This window comes from Adiantum capillus-veneris, unplaced genomic scaffold, assembly GCF_014529385.1.
Source record: "Adiantum capillus-veneris isolate H3 unplaced genomic scaffold, ASM1452938v2 Hic_scaffold_288, whole genome shotgun sequence".
NCBI classification, from domain to species: Eukaryota; Viridiplantae; Streptophyta; class Polypodiopsida; order Polypodiales; family Pteridaceae; genus Adiantum; species Adiantum capillus-veneris.
The window spans coordinates 1-17,517 of record NW_028221412.1 but is presented as its reverse complement, the minus strand read 5'-3'; the positions used below and the strand labels follow the sequence as shown (position 1 = coordinate 17,517).

Here is a 17,517-nt window from a genome sequence, read left to right as displayed (position 1 = left end):
GAAGCATGCTGTTGACTCTGTCTTTTAAATCACTCGATACTTCACTCCAGGTGTTTAGTATGTAGTGTCTAAACACCTGAGAGCAAAGACCGTGCATGCCCGAAATCACCTTCTTGCCTTCATCATCCAAGATGATGTCGCCGTTGAAGTCGACGGAGTAAGGCAAGCCCTCTTGCCGTTGATGCGTGAACCTGGGTGTCCCGACAGGGGTCTCTAGTGGCATGTCGATGGGGGTACGGACGTCAGGTATCTCCACTAGAGTCTGAGCCCCGAAGCGAGGAGTGTCCAACTGGAGTGACTCTTGGAGGAGTAGCTAGTGGTGTGTAGCCGATAGGAATGGCAGTCAGCCGCGCAAAAATTGGTGTCGATGGTGATGACGTGGCTGGTGTCAGGGCGGACAAAGAAGGGGAGGGTAAAGAGCCTCGTCTAACATGAGGCGGTGTCGAAGCATCGGCGACGGTATCTCCACAACAACCGCCACCACCACCACTAGAGCGTCGGTGCCTAGACGAGTGTGAAGATCGTCTCGTCAACATCGAAGCTTCGGAGCACGCTGAATGCTTCAAAACAGAGGGAGATGCGACTGGAGTAGGAATGCACGATGGTGCACCAGAGCGATGACGCTCCATGTACCTCTGTCTCTGCTTGGGTGACAAAGAAGAAAGAAACTCCTAATCATCCATACCTTCATTAAACATACGAACATTTAAACTTAATATTGAATGAATGGAGTAGAAAACATGGACAAGTAGATAGAGAGAGAGAGAGAGAGGAGGAGGGATTCCTGTGTAGAGAGTTTCCATTGAATGAGGGTGAATTTCTAAAAGCACTGCGCTCCGGGTGCGATGGAGACTGAATCTTCAATCGCGAAGGAAGTCCATATCTGTTCATAGATGTTGCTTGCCCCACCACTAAATCTTGTTGATCGGGTGAAAGAGATGCTAAGAAGCAGTAGTAGTGCTTCTTAGCGTCTCTTTCACCACTAAATCTAGCTGATTGGGTGAAAGAGACGCTAAGTAAGCAGTAGTAGTGCTTCTTAGCGTCTCTTTCACCTGATCAATTAGATCTAGTGGTGATACGAGCTGCATCTATGAGCAGAGACAGGTCACTCCCTTCGTGATTGCATCTTCAATCTCCATCGCACCCGGAGCGCAGTGCTCTTTGTCCTTGCTTGTGAGAAGATACCTAGAGCATATGTACCTGGAGTGGACGCAAAGACCATTAAATACAATGATGCAATGAAGCGTATAAATAGAAATGGACAAAAAGCCACGTGAACACAATATATATTATAAAACGGAGCAAAATTGTTCAAAACGGAGAATCCTACAAGAATCCCAACTATCTCTTTCTTTTTTGACGTAGAACTTGAAGGTGCTTGTAGCTTTGGAATGTTCAAAGGCTAGCAACAAAAGAATGCGTTCTTCTTCTATTCAACTTGAGTGAGGGAAGAGGAAAGTCGATAACTCAGAATTTTCAATCAAAAGAGAGAGAGAGAGAGAGAGAGAGAGAGAGAGAGAGAGAGAGAGAGAGAGAGAGAGAGAGAGAGCATGCACACAATCAAATCTTGTAGTCAAAAAACTAGGTGATGGAGCTACATGTGGCCATGGATTACCTAGGATGTGAGCGCAAAATCAAAAGAGTGTTATACAACATGGAAGGTACGTTGAGAGCCAGATTTTTTACAAAACGGAGCAAAATTGTTCAAATACAATATTTATGGCTTTAAGAGGTCTCTCTGTCATCCTCGCATAGATCAACATAACTTCCTATATCTATATAGAGCTCTCCGTTTAAACATATGTCCTTGGTTTCATTTTGTAGATCCTCTGCATGCACCCCATAGAGAGTAGCAGCTTGATGCTTGTCTGGCACCACCTTAGCGGCTTCTGACTGAGCATCTTCTCCTATCTCCTCCATTGATGCCGTTGTGATTGGTACATGGTAGCCTTCATACCGTTCCATGCACTACGAGGGGCTACCTCTATGATGTACCACCAATTTGATGCAAACTTTGTAGGATGAAATATCACCTGCCAGAGCCACATAACTTACATGAGAGCTTCCAAGTACATAAATTCTAAAATGGGATGTTAACTATTTACATACTTACTTGTTCACAATGCTCGGGTAGTACGAAAGTGTCTCTTAGGTTAGTCCATTTCTTAGTTGAATCCACCTCAAGAGAACCAGACTCTCCCCTATGCACAGTAGCGTTGCGACTGTCCATGATTATCTTGAACCATTGCACGTCGAACAAGTCAACAAAAAATCCTCTATAATCGATCCTCAAAATCTCTTGTAGCATGTTGAAGTAAGTGAGTTCCGCCACCATAGGATCTGCATCAGAGGACCGTCGTCGACTAGACTGTTCAAATTTTGCCATGATTCCACAATCTTGAGTAAAACGCTTTTTGTCGATCCGTTCCACCCTAAAATGTCAACCTTTACACCATGTTACAGTGTATGACTTATACTACAACGAACAAAGATTATGAGTGGCCGTTCAAACATCTAGAAAGTCACTAGTCGTACATTACAAACTTACCTTGGTCGCGCAACCTCGAGAATACTCCCACTCTTCCTCAGTCACTTCTTCACCGCACTGTTGTGCGCTTTTCAATTGGTTGTGCAACCATCTTAAGCTCATGAATGTTGGTAGGCTCTCCAGACCCGTTGGATAGTGCATCGGTGGTCGTCTTCCCCATCTCCACTCGATTCGTGCTCTTTGTCGCTCTTGATTTGCATCCTCATATTGTGAAATCCACTTTTGCATCACTAGATTGTGAAGCATGCAAAATCAGTTGATTTTAGCCTCTAGATCTTCCGTCATCTTCTTCTTCACTTTATATTGCCCCGGAACAATCAAGCTTAGCCATAGGTGCCCCTTCTTTGTAGTCAACCACGGGGAATGTTGTAGTTGACGATGACAACAGGCCATACACTGTAAGATGTTGATCTTTGACCAAATGGATTCATGCCATCCATAGCCAGGCCTAAGCGCCAATTTCGAGCTTGCCTGGAAAACTCCGACCATGTTTCATCTATATGTTTCCAGGCTACGCAATCTGCAGGAATTCGTAGCACACCATCCGAAGATTTATTCTCCTCATGCCATGATGCTAGGGCGGCCATGGACTTACATTCAAAGAAATGCTTGATGCGAGGAAGCATAGGAAAATGTCGCAAAACCTTTTGCGGAATTTTTGTTCGGTGGAGATCTACTCGATATCTCTCGGAATCACATTTCGGACACTTCTCAATGTCTATGTATTCCCCACTGAAAAGAATGCAGTCATTAGGACAAGCATGGATTGAATTGTAATCCATCACCAAGTTCCGCAAAATATTTCTTTGCTTCCTTTCAGGAATCTGGCATCACATTATCAGCTGGTAGTATGTGCTCTTTGAGAAATCTACACAACATAAAAATACGGTACAATTGTGTAAAAATCTATCAGATCATTGTATATACATTTAGAGTTTTATTAAAGTAAACTAATTGTAATAGATCACTTGAAAAGCATTTTGATTCTAGTGTCACCTCATCCAAACTTTGCCTGCATGTTGCGAAGGACCAGGAGCACTTTCAATCTAGACACATGTGCTCCATTATACAATGGCGTATCGGCTTCACTTTTCATATCATCATAGATAAGCCTTTCTGAATCCATGATCATCTCGATCATTTCATCAATTTTGTGCTCAAACATTGCCTCGTTGGGAATGTGGTCTTCATGATCATCCCCCGAGCTGTCAGAGGCTACATCTTGTGGCCTCACATATGCTGCTTGACCAAAGCGCCTGCAAATACGTCTATTGGGTTGCAAGATTGCTGCCTGTTGGCCAGCGTCAGAGTTCGACGAATTATAATTGGCAACAACTCGATCTATAATAGATGGATCAAACTTGCCAAATTCGCGAACGTGCTGCAAAGAAACGTGTCTTGTCCGTCGCACAGCATGCTTGCATGGATTACAAGGACATAAGATCCTCGTTAAGAGATAGGTGTTTCTGTTTGGACAGCCCCACATCCTCGTCACTACTCATAATCAGGGTAAAAATCTTATAACTTGGACAAAAAATTTAATATTCTATTGGCATTCTTTGTCTTTTATCTCTCTCTCTCTCTCTCTCTCTCTCTCTCTCTCTCTCTCTCTCTCTCTCTCTCTCTCTTTGTTCACACTATTAACTACCTTACATTCTCTAGTCATGTCCAATCCCCGCACACCTCGGTCTAGAGGTGCACAGATATCAGAACCACCGGGTTATAATCTCATCTTTATTGGTCAATGCCTATATTTGTGGGTAAAAGAAATCTACACACCCACGTCTACATGATAGTGCAAGTAGTGGACAAAACCCCTTTCCCTCTTCTCTAGCTGTAGCATTTCACAGCATCTTATCTTTTCACCGTTCGTCTAACTCTAATTTTTTTACCATAGTCTCGAAGGTAGACTCTAATATAAAAACTCAATCCAAAATCTTACCTTAAATCTAACCTAATTGAACATGCGGTGATTTGCTCCATTGAAGGGTAAAAGACATACCAATGGGGCTACTAGCTGTGTAGATTTGAATGGGCCGCACATATACAAATACTTCAATGCAAGAGTTTAATACTCTCACCTCTCCACCCCATCGATCCATGACCCAGGTGATGGGACAAAATCCTCCTCGAAGCTGGCCTAGCCGCCACTCCCTAGGTGATGGGATGATCCTGTCTTGATGCAAACTCTTGCTGCATCCCTTTGCTACCACCACCTGTCTGGATTGGTCGTTCTCTCCTCCCGGATACCCCTCCACTCCTCTCTTTCATGCCAGTCAGGTCCGGCATCTATGCATCTGACCTCCGATGCTTCATGTATCGCGCATGCGCCTCCTCATCCAAGCATCGTCAAATGTATTCTCAAGAGAGGGAATTGGAAACTCCCGATGCAGCATAGCAATAAGATAATCCTTAGAGGCTTTATCCTGATCCCTCCAAGAGACCATGATAGACTACAGTGTGTCAAAAAACCTATTTACACAATTGTTGTATGCGGCCCATCACTTGCTTCTCCTCAGGGCTCATAATGGTCTCATCGGACATACGATTGATGAAGTAGGCGTATCACTTTGGCATGTCCCTCCCGTGAACTATAGCAACCCTATCCGATGAATGCTCATCATCCAGGCCTCTAGGAGAACGCGACGCAGTGTTCGGGTCACTCCTCAGCATCTCCGACGTAGTGGCCGGGCCAGCACTCTCAAACGCGTAGGCATTATAATCCTTCAGTGTAGTCTGAGCAGTCTCACAAGCAGGGACACCCCTCGGTGTGTCTAGGGACTCTGCAACACATGAGCTCCAGAAATGACGTGCTCCTTGCCACAACCACCACCACCGCTAGACTGTCGTAGAATTGCTGGTCCGCATGGTCCATCAAACATAAATCTAGATCTAATTTAATATGAAACTCAAAATAAACCTAAATTTAATCTAATCTAACATAAATCTAAATCTAACGCGTGTGTTAATAAACCTAAACTAATCTAACGTAAATCTAACTCAAAATAAACCTAAATCTAATCTAATCTAACCTAGATAAACCTAAATCTAATCTAACGTAAATCTAATTCTAACCTTATCTTGAACGATAAAAAGAGGAAAATGGTATAACCTTTCTATCACCCAAGTGTGGTAGATTGGTTATGACATTTCCCTCGTGAATAACAGGTCTTGAGTTCAACTCCTCGTCGGCTAGATCTTTAGGGTCTTTTGGAATAGTTTCTTACGACGTTAAAACTTTCCAATTCTCGGGGTGTGTGTGTGTGCCAATAAAAAGAGGAAAATGGTATAACCTTTCTATCGCCCAAGTGTGGTAGATTGGTTATGTCATTTCTCTCTTGAATAACAGGTCTTGAGTTCAACTCCTCATCGGCTAGATCTTTAAGGTCTCTTGGGATAGTTTCCTACGACATTAAAACTCTCTTCTTCTCGGGTGTGTGTATGTGTGGGTGTGTGAGCGCACCAATAAAAAGAGGAAAATGGTATAACCTTTCAATCACCCAAGTGTGGTAGATTGGTTATGCCATTTCCCTCTTCAATAACAGGTAAATAACCTGAATAAACCTAAATCTAATCTAATATAACGTAAATCTAAATCTAACGTAAATAAACATAAATCTAACTAAAAGGAAACCTAAATCTAATCTAACGTAAGTCTACATCTAACCTAACCTTTAACGTCTTTTGGGATAGTTTCTTACGACGTTAAAACTCTCTTCTTCTCGTGTGTGTGTGTGTGTGTGTGTGTGTGTGTGTGTGTGCCAATAAAAAGAGAAAAATGGTATAACCTTTCTATCACCCAAGTGCGGTAGATTGGTTATGCCATTTCCCTCTTGAATAACCGGTCTTGAGTTCAACTCCTCGTCGGCTAGATCTTTAAGGTCTCTTGAATTAGTTTCCTACGACGTTAAATTAAACTCTCTTCTTCTCGGGTGTGTGTGTGTGGGTGTGTGTGCACGCCAATAAAAGGAGAAAAATGGTATAACTTTTCTATTACCAAGTGTGATAGATTGGTTATGCCATTTCCCTCATGAATAACAGGTCTTGAGTTCAACTCCTCGTCGACTAGATCTTTAAGGTCTCTTGGGATAGTTTCCTACGACGTTAAGACTCTCTTCTTCTTCTTCTTCTCTCTCTCTCTCTCTTTGTTTTCTCTCTCTCTCTCTCTCTCTAAAACACAATGTGTGTGTGTGTGTGTGTGTGTGTGTGTGTGTGTGTGTGAGAGAGAGAGAGAGAGAGAGAGAGAGAGAGAGAGAGAGAGAGAGAGAGAGAGAGAGAGAGAAACAGGGTAAGGGAACATGAGAGTGAGGAGAGGGAAGGAACATACCTGGCTCTCCTTCCTCTCCTCATGTGTGTGTGTGTTTGTGTGTGTGGAGAAGAAAGAGAGAGAGAGGGAGAGTGTGCATTACCTTTGTTTGCTAGAGCGCGCGCCAAAAACTCAGATGTGAGATCTGAGTTTTCGGACGCTCTCGGTTATTTTTTTACCGGTGATGGTGTTGCTATAGGGTTCGCTAAGTTACTTATAACTTAGCGACGTCTATAGCAATGCCATGGGTTTTCACATTTGAGCGTGGCACTGCGAGCGTGGCTAATATTAATTTCCTCTTGTAGTGATATGTGGCTCCTATACAGGAAGAAAAGGCTCAGCCAAGAAAAACACGGCCATGTCAATGGGCTAACAATGCTCTAAACAATTGGCTAGAAAAGCCCTTCCAGAAACAACAATCCAAGAGTAAGCAGATAATAAATTTCTATAACCAGCCAAACCACAAAGGGAGAGTTCCAGATATCAACCTTGATGAGGATACTAGAGACATTGATGATTCTTATGACATCCCCTACCAAGAACTTAGGTCATCAGTATCACTAGCATCTCTCATAACAACAATGGAAGGCCAAAAGCAAAGAACAAAAAGTCAAAGCCAAAAAGTTTGAAAATTTTGGATACCAAAGGGCCAGCTCAACCAAAGTAGATATGGATCAAGAAGAAGAAGATCTTTGATGAAAAATCACAAGATCCAACACCAAAGGAGAACAATTGAAGTGTGGAAGAATGGATAATAAAATCACAAAGTTTCAAGCTTTCGCAACTCAGATTTGGGTTCCAAAGAAGTTGATTTAAGCACAAAGAGGTCAGGAGTTTATTTGGATTCCAAAATGGTTAAAGTATCAACTTCCAAAGTTTTCATCCCCAATCAAGCGTACAAGGGATGAAGCAAAGACTGTTGTTGTGACTCACACAAAGACAAGGTGGATCCTAAAGAAATTTCTTCAAACACAAACAAAGCAGGGATAGTATGGGTTCCTAAACGAGCATCATCAATGAAACAACCAGTAGTCAGGAAGAAGTAGGTCCCAAAAGAAACCAATAAAACTATTATCACCGCACCACCGCTTCAATCGTTTCAATTCCTCCTACAATTATAGTACAGGTAGAAGCAAGCAAGTCGCTCACTTGCCCACTGCATGCTACACAAGACTTAAAAGCAAGAGATAAAGTGAATTCTCAGAAAAATCTTGGAGTCAAAATAACAAGAGGCAACCCAAGAGGAAGTCCAAATCTCTCTACAACCTTCAATCAACCAAACGGCGCAGGAGCCTTAACGACCATCACATTTCTTTGAATAGGAAGCCTTAAAAGCAAATGCAAATAAGCAGATTTCTTATACCCACATCTTGCATGATATAAATTTTTTCCATGCATTGACTGTGTATGCATAATAGGGCTACATTACAAGGCCTCCATTGACACAATTTTTAATTGCCCAAGCACAACACATACCCTTGATGATACCCTGTCGTCCACGAAGACTTCAAATAGGAGGGGGATGCATTCTAAATGTAGACCTAATATTATGAATATTAGAGGGCAATGATTGTGAGATGCATTGAATTTTTGCATTTGACTGTGATAATTTTTTGACAAGATTCAGAGTATATTCCCTCATAATAGCAATACAGGAGGGGTATAGGGACAAAATCCATATATGAGCCCCTAGGGACATGTGTATAGTGTACATAGCATTTAGAATTCTATTCAAATAATAATTATCTGTTGAGTTGATTTTTGGTTTTATTTAGTTAGCTCTTGAGAGTTATTTATTTTTATATATGAAAAAATCCATAATCTAGATGAAGAAAAGACTGAAGAGATGCCTGAGTAGTACAAAGAGAATAAGGTATAGGAAAATGACGAAAGTTCACGAGGTATGTCTCAAAATCCGTATTCACAAGGCTACAATGTCAGAGGTAAGAAAAGAATGTTGATCAGCCTTCAACAACAATATGAGGTAAAAAATGACTAAGAATGGTCATAAAACTTCAAGATGGTCTACAAGGACAACAAAATTTGGTGATGCAACTAAACAAAAGCACCCATCAAGTGTAAAGTTTCCTATCAAGGCCATGTACACAAAGTAGATCGCAATACTGTAAATCTTATATCGTGTATGTGACTTAGTGAGGCCTAACAAACAAAAGGGAGTAGCAAAACTGATAAAAAAAGGGAGGAAAAATGACAATTTAGTCATCTATTGCGATAGATGTCTGCAAGCGCGAACAGGGGTCAAGACAAATGATTATCATAATCAATGGTTCTACATGTGTAGAGGATTCTTAGGGTATAATTCATTTCAATTTTGGCACCTAGATGGTGCAAGAGATGCCCATCAGTCATTTTCAAAACTGAAATCCAAAAAGCTAGCCTAGAACTCCAAATTCAAGTCCAAATGAAGCCAGACTTTGTCAGTAGGCTATGAATAGAGAATACAAGCTAAGAGTGAAAAAAAAAATTAAAAAGGGGTAAAAAGTCTAACGCCTAGCCAGAGATGCAAATTTTCAAATATGAAGCCATGATAGCCATCTACATACTCCATACCTCATGTATATGAGTTTTGAAGACAAATGAACAATGATAGCTCTCAGATGGTCATCTATCACGAATGATGTCAAACAAGGCCTTTTTGAAGCAAGTTACTAACTTGGGAAATTAATTTGGGTTTGTTAGTCTTTAATTAAGTATGATGATTTACACAACACACAAAAGCTAAAAGTGGAAAATGCGACTTTGATCACCTTGATGGAGGAACAAACAAGTCCCCAATGAAGAAGAGCAGACACAAAAGTAATCAAAGGATCTCAAAAGATGAATAGTTATGATGATAGATGGGGTGATCCTTCATCATTTCAAAAGCACAAAAGTGATTTTGGGGGCTCTAGTTGGGGATCACAATAAACACATCAAAGTCAAAGACATCATATGGAGGATGGAGTGAGGGAAAAAGTGTGGCCCTTTCTGGTTCGACAAAATCTGACTTTGGTTCTGATTCTGGAGGTTGGGGAGAGTGGAAACCTGACAAAAGATCAACTTTTCTTGCTCAAACAAAGAAATACTTGGATGTTGTTGATATCTCTCCAGAGATTTTTCAATGCCTTTCCCCATTTAAGAACTTTTATGTGGAACACCCCCAATGTAATATCCATTGATAGCAAAAGATGTGGCTGCCTACCAAAAAAATGAGAGATTGTAGTGGAGGGTAATGACATCCCCAAGCCCATTTTATCCTTTGGGGAGGCTTCCTTTCTTGATTATGTTCTTGGAGGTATCCTTAGATCCGGTTTCAAAGAACCAACAACAATCCAAGCACAAGGCTAGCCAATGGCTTTGAAAGGAAGGGACCTAATTGGGATTGAAATGACAGGGTCAGGGAAAACACTTGCCTACCTATTACCAGCCAATGTTCATGTCAATGTACAACCTACAGTGTCACTAGGTGGTGGTCCATTGTTTCTCATCTTAGAACCCACTAGAGATCTAATCGTCCAAATACAACAAAAGACAACAAAGTTCGGGGCTTCGTCAAAGATAAAGAGTACATGTGTTCACAAAGGTGCATGAAAGGGACCGTAGATAATGGATCTTCAAAAAGGTGTGGAGATATCTTGTCCTTGATGAGGTGGATCAAATGTTGGACATGGGTTTTGAACCTCAAATCAAAGAAATTATCCCCTAGATTTGGCCTGATAGATAGACTTTGTATTTGAGTGCAACGTGGCTTAAAGAATTTGAAGGTTTATCTTAATAATTTCTACAAGATCCTTACAAAGTTCTCATTGATTCACAAGATCATAGATCCAATCATTCAATTCTACAAATTGTGGAAGTTGTTTTTTGAGAATGAGAGCTAATCAAAATTGGCTGACTTACTAGAGCTGTGATAAAAGAAAGTAAAGTGATCGTATTTATGGAAACAAAAAGAGGTTGTGATCAAGCTACTAGAAAACTTTAATGGATTGATTTGCAGCTTTATCTATCCATGGTGATAAGAGTCAAGCTAAACGAGATTGGGTCATTTTTTAATTTGGATCGGGCAATAGCCCTAATATAATGACAGCAACAGATGTTGCATCCTGGGCCTTGGATATGAAAAACAGAAAGTTCGTCGCAATTATGATTTTCATGGATCATAGTTCTTGTTATGGTCTGAAAAACGTACAAGCAGTACAGAAAACAAAAGCAAAAATGAAAATAGAGACCGCACTGACATTGACAATTAGGTCATATCAGGGACGAGATGAATTTGGAGGAGGGGGGGGGGGGGGGGGGGGGGGGGGGGGGGGGAGTGTTGACCCATGGTCAACAATACGACATAAATTAAATTTTCATACCAAAGTCTTACTTCTTGAGAAGTATAAAATGATGCAGATTATGGTTTAAAAAATTATTTGTAATGAATAGCTATTCTAGTTGCAAGAGTTGGGGTGTAGTGGCACTTCCAGATTGTAAATACAAATCCATTTGACCCTTTGAACTCTATTTTGGTTTAACCTATGGTAGACTTAGTATATAAGGTGCCTAGGTCATTTTGTAAAGAGAACTTTAACATAATCAAAGTAGGAGATACCATCGACTATGTGTGAGAGAGAAAGAGAGAGAGCATGAGCTTCATCCTGACACTACTTCCCACTCGCTCATTTCATTGGAGATTTGATTGCACCATCACAATAGGCCGGAGAGAGCTACGCAACAATGCCAAGCATTTCATGCAAAATGGAGCACACATGCTAATGCATCTACGAGCTATTTGTGGCCATAAGTGTATGAAATGATATCTTTTTTTTCCGTGCAAGCAGTCACTAGAATTGTGGAAACATATGCTATGCATAGGTACTCATGGATTTCAGTTTTTAGCACTTCCAAAAATTTTCTCTATCTTCATATGCATTTTCCGTAGATGGGTTTGGAGTGAGGATTTTGAGTGTGAGACAAGTGTATCTAGTGAGGGGATGTCATTCCTTAAGTTTTGTACGATTTTGGTATGGTTTGGTGAGTTTCCTTCCACTTGTGTGTATGTGGGTTGGGTGGTGTAGTTGAGAGAAGTGAGATTCTTGATTGTGGTTTAGTTAGCCTTCCAGAGTGTTGTATGTGTGGGATGGTCTCAGCCTATCAATCTAAAGAGATTTCCTCCGTGCGCTTATCGTGTCATCTGTGTTCTTGATTGACATTATGTTGATCTAGTAGTGTTGCATGCACTTTATAGGTGGTGTGATTCGCTCCCGCAACAAAGACTTATTTAGAATAGCCAAGTCCTAAATAAAGGATGCACAGTTCCCTTCTACACCTTGCTTAAAGTGTCTTGATGATGGATTGCAAATTTCTTTTCTCTTCTCAAGAAGTTTTTTAGATTGTAAAAATGGCGGATCTATGATGCACCCATTTGTACACAACTTTCTTAGAATGGCAAAGTATTGGTTTATTGGATGCACCACCCGCCCTTCCACAAATTGTTAGGAATGTTTGGTTTAAAATGCTTCCACCTTGAAGACTTATTTAGAATGGCCAAATGGTGGATCTTAGCTTCACTCATTTGTCTTATACTTACTTAAAAGAGCCAAGTTATGGGTATAAATTGCACCTCCCGTTCTACCAGCTATTTAGAATGGCCAAACGGTGAATCTGAAATTTACATTGCCTTACAAATCGTGTCTCAAATCATTAGTTCATGCTGCAAACCTTGCCATCCAAAACTTGCTAAGAATGGACAACTAGTGGATCTAGGATGCACAAAGGCTTTTACAACTTGTTTAAAATGGCCAATTACGGTGGACCCATGATATAATATTTGAGGAAAAATTTATGTGGTGGACCTAGAATACACCCACTCTAACACAACTTATTTAATTTTTCCAAATAGCCATTAATGCATGCATATTTTCATAACTATGTTCGAATGTTTGATTGAGGCTACAACCACTCTTCATTGATTTCTAAATTGACCAAGTGGTGGATTTGGGATACTATGATACACCATCCTTCCAAACATTGATGGCGGGATACATAAAGTATATATATTAATATGAGAAACTTTTTGAGAATGACTATGAGATTATCTAAGATGCATCTACCCTTGCACAACATGTTTGTGGATTTAGGATACATTTTCCCTTTTCCACTATGTTAAGATGGCCAAATCATTGACCTGAGATATACCACACCTTCTTAATTTCTTTACAAAGGCCAAAGTGATAAATACAAGATAGACTTGCCCTTCTACACCTTGTTCAAGAAAGGATTGTGAATTATTCTTTCTCTTATACAAACTTTTTTGGATTGGCCATGTGAGGGATCTAGGATGCACACAGTCTTACAAAACTTGCTTAGAATATTAAATTAGTGGATTAAGTATGACTCTGCCCTTCCACAACTTGATGGTTCGTCTAGGATGCTTCCATCTTCTCAAACTTAATTTAAAATGTCCAAATGGGAAATCTATATCTCACCCATCCTTCTCTTACTTACTAAAAGGGCCAAGTTGTGAATATAAAATATACCGGCCAGTCTACTAGGTATTTAGAATGGCTGGATGTTGTATTTTGGATGTACATTACTTTCAAAAACATGTTTAGAAACTCCAAGTGATGGATCCAAAAAGCATATTGCCTTCCAATATTAGTTAATAATTTCTCGTGATGGATCTTTGACACACAAAAGCTTCTAAAACTTGTTTAAAATGGTCAATTATCGTGGATAAATGATGTAATAGATGATAAAAAACTTATGTGGTAAACATAAAATGCACCCACTCTAACACAACATATTTGGATTGACCAACTAGTGGGCATTGGATGCATGCACCCTTTCATAAATATGGAAAAGTAATGGATTGATGCTACAAGCAGTCAATGATAGTTTTTAAATGAGCCAAGTGGTGGATTTGAGATGCATTAACCTTCTATATCTTCTTTGGACATGATACACCACCATATTAAACTTGTTTTGAAGGACCAAGAGGTTATCTAGGATGCATTTTCCCTTGCATAGATTATTTGCAATGTATTACTTCACTAGTATGGATATATTTCCTTTGCCTATCTTTATACCACAACAAGTGGGATCTTCATTGGTTCTACACACACAATCAACACTGTCAATTATCATATTCACTTTCACCCATATTAAATTCCATCCTAAAAATGAAAGAGTGTTACAAAATTTGAAGCTTAAAACCACAATATATGTATTGCATTGGACTATAAGTTAGACAAGTGGTGAGCTTGAGACCATATAATTCATGATCCTTTAGGTTGGACAAGCGATGGAGCTTGAGACCAAATAATCCATGATACTTGCGGTTTGTCATTAGTGGAGCTTGAGAGCAATGAATCATTGATACTAGAGATGATATATTGGAGATAAGATCTCTCTATACTTGAATGGAGCTTAGCTTGGACAAGTGGTGGACCTCGTGGCTCTCTATACTTGAATGGAGTATAGATTGGACAAGTGGTGGACCTTATGGCTTTCTATGCTTTGATAGATCATAGATCATACAAGTGCACCTTATGGTCCCCTATGATTGAATGGAGCATATCCTAGAAAAATTGGTGGTGTACCTTATGGCTTTCTACGCTTCAATATACCATAGGTTTACAAGTGATGAACCTTCTGCCTTTCCACCGTCAAATGTAGCTTAGCTTGGACAAGTGGTGGACCTTGTAGCTCTCTATGATTCAATAGATCATAGATGGACAAGTGGTGAACCTTATGGTCTTGTATGCTTGAATGGAGAATACATTGAACAAGTGGTGGACCTTATGGCTCTTTGTGTTTCAATAAATCTTAGATTGGACAGTGGTGGACTTTGTGGTTCTTTATGTGTGAATGGAGCTTATCTTGGACAAGTGGTGGACCTTGTGGATCTCAATGCTTGAATGGAGCATAGCTTGGACAAGTGGTAAACCTTATGCTTGAATGGAGAATAGATTAGACAAGTGTTAGACCTTATTGGTCTCAATGCTTCAATAGAATATAGATTGGACAAGTGGTGGACCTTGTGGGCCATGGCTCTCTATGCTAGAATGGCACTTAGCTTGGATAAGTGGTAAACCTTGTGGATATCTATGTTGGAATGGAGCATAGCTTGAACAAGTGGTGGACCTTATGGATCTCTATACTTAAGTAGATCATAGATTGAAAAAGTGGTAGATCTTATGGTCCTTTATGATTTCATGGAGAATGGCTTGGAAAAGTGGTGGACCCTGATGGCTCTCTATCCTTCAAAAGATCATAGATTGGACAAGTGGTAGACCTTGCGTCTCTCTATGCTTGAATGGATATAGACTTGGATAAGTGGTGGATCTTATGGCTTTCTATGCTTGAAGGGAGCATAGCTTGGTCAAGTGGCGGACCTCATTGCTTTTTGCGCTTGCATAGAACATAGATTGGACAAGTAGTGGACCTTATCATCCTCTATTCTTAGATGGAACATAGCTTGGAAAAATGGTGGACCTTATGGCTCTCTATGTTTTAATAGAGCATAGATTGGACAAGAGATGGATACTATGGTCCTCTATAATCTAGTAGAGCCTATTTTGGACAAGTGGAATGGAAAGTTAGTGAAACTAGGATTCATTTTTTGTTTAACACTATCATGTTTAGGGTGGTCATGTGGTGGATCTCGGAGCACCAAAGCCTCCTAAATTTGTTCCAAAAGGGAAAGTACTAAATAAAGGATGCAATTTCCCTTCCCAAACACCAAGGATATATTTAAGAAACAATGAGTGTTCTAAAACTTGCTAGAATGGCCAAGTGGTGGGTCTAGAATGCACCAAAGGTTCTAGAAGTTGTTTAAAATGGCCAACTACAGTGGATCAAGGATGTGATAACTGATGTGTTGGATCTAGAATGCACTCACTCTAGCACAAGCTATTTAGATTGATCAAGTGGTGGTCCTTGGATGGATGCACACTTCCACAACTATGATTGAGTCTTTGATTGAGGTAGCATCCACTCTTCCTTGATTTCTAGATTGGCCAAGTTGTGGATCTAAGATGCATACTAGTCTTACACAACTTGTTTGATTTGAGATGTAGAATGAGAACTGTAACATTTAATGGCCTACTAACTTGTGTGTAGCGGAAAATAGCATAGACATAGTGAGAATTTCATTAGAATAGATTCCTAATGAGCATAGCAAGAGTGCTTGGATGGAGAGAGCAACAAAAGAATAACATCTAGTTAGATAGGCATGAACAATACTTCAAAAGAGAGAGAAATTAAGCTATTAAAAACAATTGAGGAACGGATTTATATGGGGCCAGCCCCTCCTCCCAAAAGGCTTTGTATTATAGGTTTCCCCATCAAGGGAGACATTTTACAATACAATTCTTTGTGTTCCTTCAATAACTAGCTAGTGCAATGAATATGGAAGCTTTAAGCACTACGCAAACACTTATAAAATACAACATCAATTCCCTCACGGTCTCAGACCCAAGACCTCACACACCTTTGAAGACGGTGAGAGCTAGCGGGGTAAGAGAGTATATTGAGAGGAGGGAGTAGTCTTATGAGAAAGAAGTATATCTCCTTGCCTAATCACTCATAGTAGCTTAGCATAGCTTAGTAATTAGCAAGGTAAAGGGCTTGGCTCTTGGTTAAATTTGCATCACAAAGCCAAGAGTTGTTGGTGTAGGCCTCCTTCTCCAAGCTTGGAGTAGATGATGAGCTTTCCATTAAAGCTTGAGAGAGTCTTCTTGATTCAAACATGATATTGTGTGAGTGCGTGTGTGATAATCCTTGCCAAAATCAGCCCCCTGTCTCTCTTGGTCGACCCCTCTTGAAAATTACTCATGTTGGCACCCTATTGGACCCTGCAAAGCTTAGCCAATGAAAATTGAGAATCATAAGTGATAGCCTTGTGACATGTGTCCCCCTTTCCCCTTTTGTGAGAGCTTTAGTAATTAATTAATGCAGTTGAACTCTCATTGGACCCCTTTGTCTTCTGGCCAATAGGAATCAGGCAAGCCATTGGGTTGTTGAATGTCATTGGACCCCTTGGGAGACTGTCCAATAGTCTTTTAGAGATCTTAATTCTTATTAGTTCTTTTATACTAGATTAACTCTAGCCTAATTCTTATTGGTCCACCTCTATGGCCATCCAATAGGATTTGAATGCACCTTGTGGGCAATTCGCCTAGGGAGCAGACATGTGTCCACTATGCCTTTGTGTAAAGGGGCTTGCATGAGTGAGTGTGTGTGTGTTTCTCTCTCATACCCTACTAAAAGGGCTCGTCCCTCCTATGTAGGAGCTTGCAAAGATTTTTTGGCACACTACAAAGCATCAAATTTTCCCTAGGGTTGGACCATTGGATATAGCCTTTGAATTTGGAACCTTAGCATTTTGGAAGTCTTAATGGGCTGAACCTTAGGGTCTTTGAATCCGTTTGTTGCATATTGCTCTTTTGCAGAGACCCCCCCCTTTTGGATCCCTATTTTCCCTCCTTTGGATCCTAATGTGGTCGGTCTGCCAGCTTAACCAATATTCTAGCTTTTTCTCACCTAGTACTTCCCATATGAAATGATCAATTTAACATGAAAAATTCATTTAGAAATTATGAAATTACCAATCTCTCTTGAAATCCCATTTTCCACACCTCGACAATTGAGAGTGAAGGTAAAGCCTATTCATTAG

At 40.3% G+C, this 17,517-nt stretch overlaps 1 pseudogene; it reads left to right on the top strand.

The window, feature by feature from the left end:
• The first annotated feature begins 9,692 nt into the window (after positions 1-9,692).
• Positions 9,693-11,017, top strand: LOC147417283 (DEAD-box ATP-dependent RNA helicase 20 pseudogene; annotated as a pseudogene).
• Positions 11,018-17,517: the final 6,500 nt, after the last annotated feature.